Below are 7,512 nucleotides of genomic sequence, written 5' to 3'. Positions count from 1 at the left end.
TTGACTTTAGGGAATTAAAAACAAGACCATTATCTTGCTATATGCAAAACTTATCCAGACAGAAATGTTTATGTTCAGCTGAACAAAGGCTTTTTTGCTATACTTCTTATCAAAGCTTTTTGAAAAAAGTCTATATTTAGGAAAACACAAAGATGCAGTTTAGTTCCTGGTAAATTATTAATTTCTAAACTGCTCATGGTTTTTTCCTAATTAGTTGTAAAGTGCCTCCTCTGTACTGTGTATCTGGGACCACTGAAGATTTAAGGCCTAATAATGAGGCTTTGTAATCTACAGCTTCCTAAGAGTCTGACAGTTTAATGATTTATAAATGTATGAACACTCTGTGACTTGCAATACTGCTGTTAAAACCAAATGCCACCAAACCATCCACAAACACACCCAAATGATCTAGACTTCCTGCGTCCCACTCGTTTTTGTATTTATAGCTCAACTACTAATTTTGGCTGCAGTTTTATTTTCCACTATTTAAAAAAGTTAATGCTTATTCCAAACCCATGCCTCTCTGATGTGCCACCAATGACAGGAACACATGAACATTTCCATGTCCTCATTTTAAAAGGGACACTTTGAAGGTATTTTCCCTTAAAATTAATAGTCTGTCACTGGCATGTTTCCTGTCTGAAAGCTCATAGCATTCTTGCTGAGGTGCTCAATTTAAACACAAAACTTAATGATGCAGCAGACTTACTAAGCACTTGACAAATCAAAGAGCATGTGTGAATACACACACTCATACATGTTGTACATTCCACTTACATAGCCAGGCACACAGCAAGTTAGAATGTAGAAGATAAATTAATGAATAAATAAAGCACTGTGGGCTGAATCCTTAGAGCAAATGATATCAAATATGACAATTATCAAGCTGTGTTTAAAACCTAACTCTGACAGTGTCCCTATAATTACTACAAGATATTCTTATTCTTTTGTTGAACAAGGGAAAAACACTCACTAGAAGAAACCTTTGTCATGATCATGCAACAATGGCATTTGTTCATTGGTTTGATAAGGCTGGAAAATTAAAAATACTCTTTACATTTTTAAATATTGTCCTAGTTGCAAACATGAAACAAATTTTACACACAGAAATAACTTCTCTGATCTCACCTGCTTTGGTTACCATATTCAATTATTTACCTTTCCAAATTTTATAATTTATACTTCACAATGTTCCTGAAAAACCATACAAAATGAATTTAACAGATGCTGATTTAGACTAACTTTTAATAAACAGAGAATAAATATACTTCTTCCCATCCTTCAGGCAGATGTCTCAGTAAAACATGAGCCTATTCCCTCCTGCAAACAGCTTCTTGGCAATCTGAATGATCAATTTGGTCTATTTTACTGTTCACACTGTACTGTAAATCTGAGATCTGATAGTATTAAACTACTAATCTCATGCAAATATGAGTCATTTTACCATTGTCATTTTTTTCCTGAAGAGTGAATTCAGTTGCGGTGAAATATGGACAAACAGCCTTAAAGACTCCTCCTTTTTCATTCTTTCTCTTCCTCACACCACATCTCCACCATGTCTATACTGTGACTTGCAGGATTACCGTAAGGGGTAAGAGTCTAGTTCAGTGATACTCAGACCTCAGTGGTTCGGGAGCTAAATTAATGATCAACGTTACACAAAAGAGCCACAGTAGGACATATAAAATATTAAATGAAATATTATATATTAATATTATAATACATATATTATATATCTATAATTATATATTATATTAATATTATATATTAATGTAAAATAGTAAATGAAACAACGAATTATGCATATATTATATATTATTCTCACAACAAAATTACTGACCAAGTATTATTATTTTATCAACTACAACTGGTTAACAACATAGTAAAAGCAGCTTAATTGGTTAATAATTTAATTAAATCACTTTTTTAAATCTCAAGAGCCGCAGGAGACACCTTACATAGCCACTTGCGGCTCGTGAGCCTCAGTCTGAGTATCACTGGTCTAGTTCAACCACCATTGCCTAGTCTGTCCTTAGCCTGCCCTCTGAGAGGATCAGGAAGGGTGTCAGTTGTGGAGGCCTTTTGTGTTTTTACTGTGGGCATTTGCCATTGGTAACTATTACATAGGCCAGCAAACCGCTATCTAATAATGACTTTTAGTTATGACTAGAGATGGCTCAAGAATGTTTTGTAACAACTTTCAACATTTCAAAATGTATTTTCATTCTGCACTAGACTGAAAAAATCTTTCAGTGTTTTCACAAAATGGACTCGTGTTAAAAACGCCCATCTTTGAATTGAAAAAGATCAGGTTGCTGTGTTTTTTTCGTGTGTGTGTCATTAGAGAATACCCTGGACCTCAGAAAGAAACCTTCCCATTGAAAACTCAGTTGAAATCTATACCTTTTCACAACATTTGTTTTGACCTCTATGAAACACAGTTTGACAAAAATATTCTGATCAGTTCTAGTGGCTCTTAAAGCCACAACCACATTCTGCACTTAGACAGCACTTTAGGAGCAATGCGATCTGACCATAATCACATTTTAATAGGCTTATTTTCCAAAGAGGGACCTTCTAAACAATCAAAAAGTGGGTATATCCCAAATCGTCATTATCCCTTAGGTATCATGATTTGCTGAATCCTAACGAATGGGCTTTATAAGAAGTTTCAAGTCAAAGCAAAATGCACTTACAATCTTTTGAAGATAAATTATTTCCATTTAATCATTTGACTTTAATGTTAAATAATAAATTTGGGTTTTCTTAATCGCTGAGACTGGATATCTTTTAGGAAACAAGGCTCAAGTTTCTCATTGTGTATGTATTTGGAGTTCAACAAAATGCTGATACACAACCAATACTCATGAAAGGCATCCTGTTCACAAAAGGGATCCTGAAATCTTACATTTGTCTACTGAAGGGGCACACACTGGGCAATGGGAGTGCAAACTCACCTGCATACTACTCCTCCATGTGTCTCAAACAATAACCAGGAAGCACTCCCACACTGGCCAGAAGGTAGTTAATTCTCCATGTTCACTGAGTCCATAACACAACAGCCAACAAGGCAGGCAGTTTTGATGAAGGTTTCTCTGATGTGGATGTCCAACAGAGAAAACCACCAGTTCTTTTTCGATAGGCCACTGTACCAACCATCAAATGGAAAACAGGCAGCCCCTACCAAGCTGGGGTGGCTACTAACTGTGAAGAGCTCTATATCCTATTATAAATCTCCAAGCCAAGCAGAATAAATAAGGGGCTGGGTCTAGAACAAGTAGGAACAAGAGTATAAGGGGCCTTCATCACCCTCATGCAAAAATCAGGGCATAATCCCACTCATGCTAAATGCTAGGTCTGAAATTTTCAAAGGAGCCCTATATTAAGACACTCAAATCCTCAACCTCGCTCTCTTAGGCTTGTTTGAAAATCCTAGCCTAGTTTCATCAAAGGGGACAAAAAGGAAGGCTGGCCTCATAGAGGAGAGAATATGTGCTGTGCTCTTTCAGAGGCAGGAGTCCTGGAGGCACTCCTCAGAGACATTTGCCCACAACAGACTCCACCTAGGAGCTCTTTGTAGGTGCACCTACATACACATGCAGTGAAGCTACTTGTTTTGCTTCTAGTCTGATCTCATGACATTAGTTCAACTGAATGGTCAGCAGACAAAATCACAGCTCTTTTTCTGCTAGTAAATATGTCTTTGGAATAGATTAGGAGAAACAGCTCAGGTTTGGTTTTGTTCTCAACTTACATGGTATTTCTATAGTTTTAATTGTAAAACCACACTTCAAAATGGATGCTAAACATCATTCCTGTGGGTAACTCAGCAATGCATAAGGAGAGAAATGGACCAGATCCGACTGTATATTGCTCCAACGTAAAAGCTATCTTCACTTAGCTTGATGGAAGTCCCATATTACAGTTGATAAAAGCAAGATTTTTAAAGCAGTTGTCCCTTAAATGCAAGAGGAAGGATGGTCCTGTGGTTAAGGCACCAGCATAGGACTCAACAGAGCCATTCTCAATTCCTCCATGGACTTTATTTGTAACCTTGTCTGTGATGCTTTAATTGATGCATGCAGATGATAATAGGGAGGTGGGCGAGGTTTAATTTTTTAATAAAACTTGATAATGCAATTGTTCAATGCTCATCTGTCCCTGAAATCAAACAGAATTGAGGGCACTCAGCATCTTAACAATTTTTCATTAATGACTCTTCTGCAGAAAACAGTCTCCTCAGTCTTCATCAAACCCCTACTTTCAAAATAGTGTTGTTTAAAATCTGTTTTATGTCATATCGTAATCCATTCCTCCAAATTTCATGGCAACAAATTTGTTTTGAATTTAGTATTTTTGAATGCTCCTTGTAAGCAAAACGATTAATGTAAAACAGGAAAACCAACGGGAAAATTCTTTTCTCAGAAAACATATATGGGGTTTCATGCCACAGCCATTTTTCAATGGGATTTAAATGGAAATGGCTCCTGCACCAAGGGCAGCTGGACCAGGCTTGGCATCAAGTTCTGCTATGCTGGAGGAGGAGAAATCTACTTGCATGGTGTAGATTATGCCATTTGTTTTATTTATAATTTTCAAATACACTAATATTTGGGAGCACATACAATGTACACACTAACCAGACTGTATCACAGTATGCAGAGTGGAAGCTCAATTTTGTTTTGAGCGGAGAACTGAGACTCAGAACCACAGTCTGCAGGAGTAACAGTACCTGTAACCAACACTCTTCTATTGCATTCAGTTAAGTTAGGCAATACACTCAACAATCTCCATCCAAAATCACAGTCACTGATAGTTTAAAGTTCTCATTACCACAATGACATAAGAACTAAACTAGAAATGTGGTCTTCAGTTCAAGAACTTATCATACATACTACTATTAAATACTTATACTGCAATAGTACTCAGAGGTCCTAATCAGAATCAAGGCCCCTTTACAACAGATATAGTCCAGACACACAGAAAGACAGTCCGTTTTTCATTAATGAAGAAAGCCAAATTTTGTTTACTTTTTAAGTTCCTTGTGCAAAATACAGTGGGCAACTCACCCCAATATTTTATTTGTACAATTCCTATATGAAGTGGAAGCCAAATAAAGGTTCTGAAGGTGCACACAAGAGTAAGTGGGGTGTGGTAATTGTAAAAATAAGGCAAATAAATACATAAGGGGTGGTGGGTTGGGTACATTCCTTGTGTGAGGATAGAATGTTCATAACTAGAGAGGCTATGGCTTAGTGATAGAAAGATGATTCCTCTGTCAACCTTGAAAAAATCGTGTAGGTGCTGGAGCAGCTTATAGGTTCACAATCTTAAAACCTTTGAACATTATTTGCAAAATAGACACACATTCTCTATCTCTGAGGCAGATACAGACTCTCTGTTTTTGCAATTGTTATGACTTTATTTTTTTATTGGCTAAAATCATCACCCTTTTTTGGTGCATTTTATAAAGTGAGTTTTTAAACACCTCTTCTCTCCCTTCAAATCTTGTATCATATCAAATGTTCCTCTCCCTTTCCCCTATATAAATATAAACTCTCTTGGATATTTATGGCTTGCTTAATACTAATATATCTGTTTGCTATGGGGTAGGTATTCTTGGCTTTATGATGTTTGCTCAATTATTTTAATACTATTTATTATATACTATGATACCAACTGTATTAAAATATGCTTATTTATTGTATGCACTCTTAATCATTATATTTTTATTAAATTATCAATTAAACTGCATCATTGATTATATTATAATCATTATCTATTACGAAGCATTGTTACTTTCAAGATTTATTACTCCTTTGCCTGTTATTTATTTCATTTATTCCTGACTGCCATTTATTAGTTTTATTGGTGCATGTATTGTGATTTATCACTACCCTCATCTACTGCCAGCATCAATTATTTTAAATGTTAAGTACTTATAGTGCGCTCGCTGCCCTTCGCTCTTTACCTGCAACCCACGGCACGCTCAGCTGCACCTGGACCTGTGAGAGCAGCAGCATCCGAACCAGCCCTCCAGCCATGCCCCACGCGCGAGCTCCAGCTTCCAGCGACGCACGTCCAGACGGGTTGGGGACTGAGTCTGCGCGAATGCTCTGGACTCTAGGACTGAAGATGAGATAGCTGCGCATGCGCGGTCTTCACACCTTTGGCTTTTTCTCGTTGCCTCGGGGCTCCAGTTCTCCACAGGCAGCCATCTTGGGTCAGGAGTGCAACTCTCCCCTCCCCCTCGCCGCTGCATGGTTTTAACTCCTGCAGTGCCTCAGAGTTCATGGCCAGGGTAATCACCCTAGGGGCCACATGGCAAAGCGGTGTATGCACGTGCCACATTGCAAGGTGCACGCTCACGTGCTGTATCGGCACCTGCAGCAAAATGTGCACAGAGGCCTATAAATCTATAACCGGACTACCAGTCTGTGTGGTACAGTGCAAGCAAACAGTTGAGGGGCAGCCCCTCTCCCACCATACATAGGTAGATAGATTTCTTTATATAGCTCTGGCCCTGTACAGTCAAATAAAGGATTAATAAACAGCAAAGTCCCTTGCCCTGTAGCTCTTTATAGTCTAAAGGAATTCAGGCACCATTTGTAATGGAAGGTATGTTGTCAATCGGTTTAGATGTTCCCTTCTCTTCAGTTCATTATTTAGATAGACAAAGCACCCAAAGTGTGCCAGGCATTGTCCAAGTCCAGAGAAAGGCACAATAGACGTTGTGAAGAGAGCTGTTGGAAAATCTTCCTTTGAAACCGGTTTGTGACAGAAAATTGAGTTTGTGACAAAAAGATTTTGCAAAAACTATCAGTTTTCCACAGGATATGTTGACATTTCATGGAAAAAAACCACATTCGTTAAAATGAAAAAAATTCCATTTGACCATGTAGCCATTGCCTCTTGGGAGCTGTAGCTTAGCTGCCTCAGGTCACCATACTCCTTGGTGGGCCGGGATCCCTGGTCATACTGCACCTCTAAATGTAGTCCAGCCAGGGAAGCCAGCCTGTTGAGGAGAATGGGGACATGCAACACCCAAACTACAACTCCCTTGAAGCAACAAGGTGGCATTTCCAAATCAATTTTTTTCAGTTTTCAGTGAAAGGTTTCCAGTTGAACATTTTCATGTTTTAATTTTTCACCCAAAAGCTGAAATTGTCCATGGAAACAAATTCTGAGCAGCCCTAGTTATGAGAGTTAAGAAATGTTTGTAAAGTGATTTGAGGGCTCCAGATAAATAGTCACTCAGTTTCATACCAGTAAACACTTCATCAGCACTTCCACTTTCAACACCCTTAAGAGAAAGAAGCATAAGACGACTCTGAGATATGCTGAGATGTAATAATGTGCAGAACACCAAGGATTAAATTTTCTAATATTTTTGGTGAACATTTACCCTCACAAAATGCATGTGTAATTGTGTGCTTTTGCATGCTCAGATACTGCAAATGCACACGTAAATAGGTTAACTATGCTATACACAGGTCTAGTTCATGTGGTCAT

This window comes from Gopherus flavomarginatus, chromosome 7 (assembly GCF_025201925.1).
Source record: "Gopherus flavomarginatus isolate rGopFla2 chromosome 7, rGopFla2.mat.asm, whole genome shotgun sequence".
NCBI classification, from domain to species: Eukaryota; Metazoa; Chordata; order Testudines; family Testudinidae; genus Gopherus; species Gopherus flavomarginatus.
The sequence above is the reverse complement of the archived record's forward strand: the minus strand, read 5'-3'. Positions refer to the sequence as shown.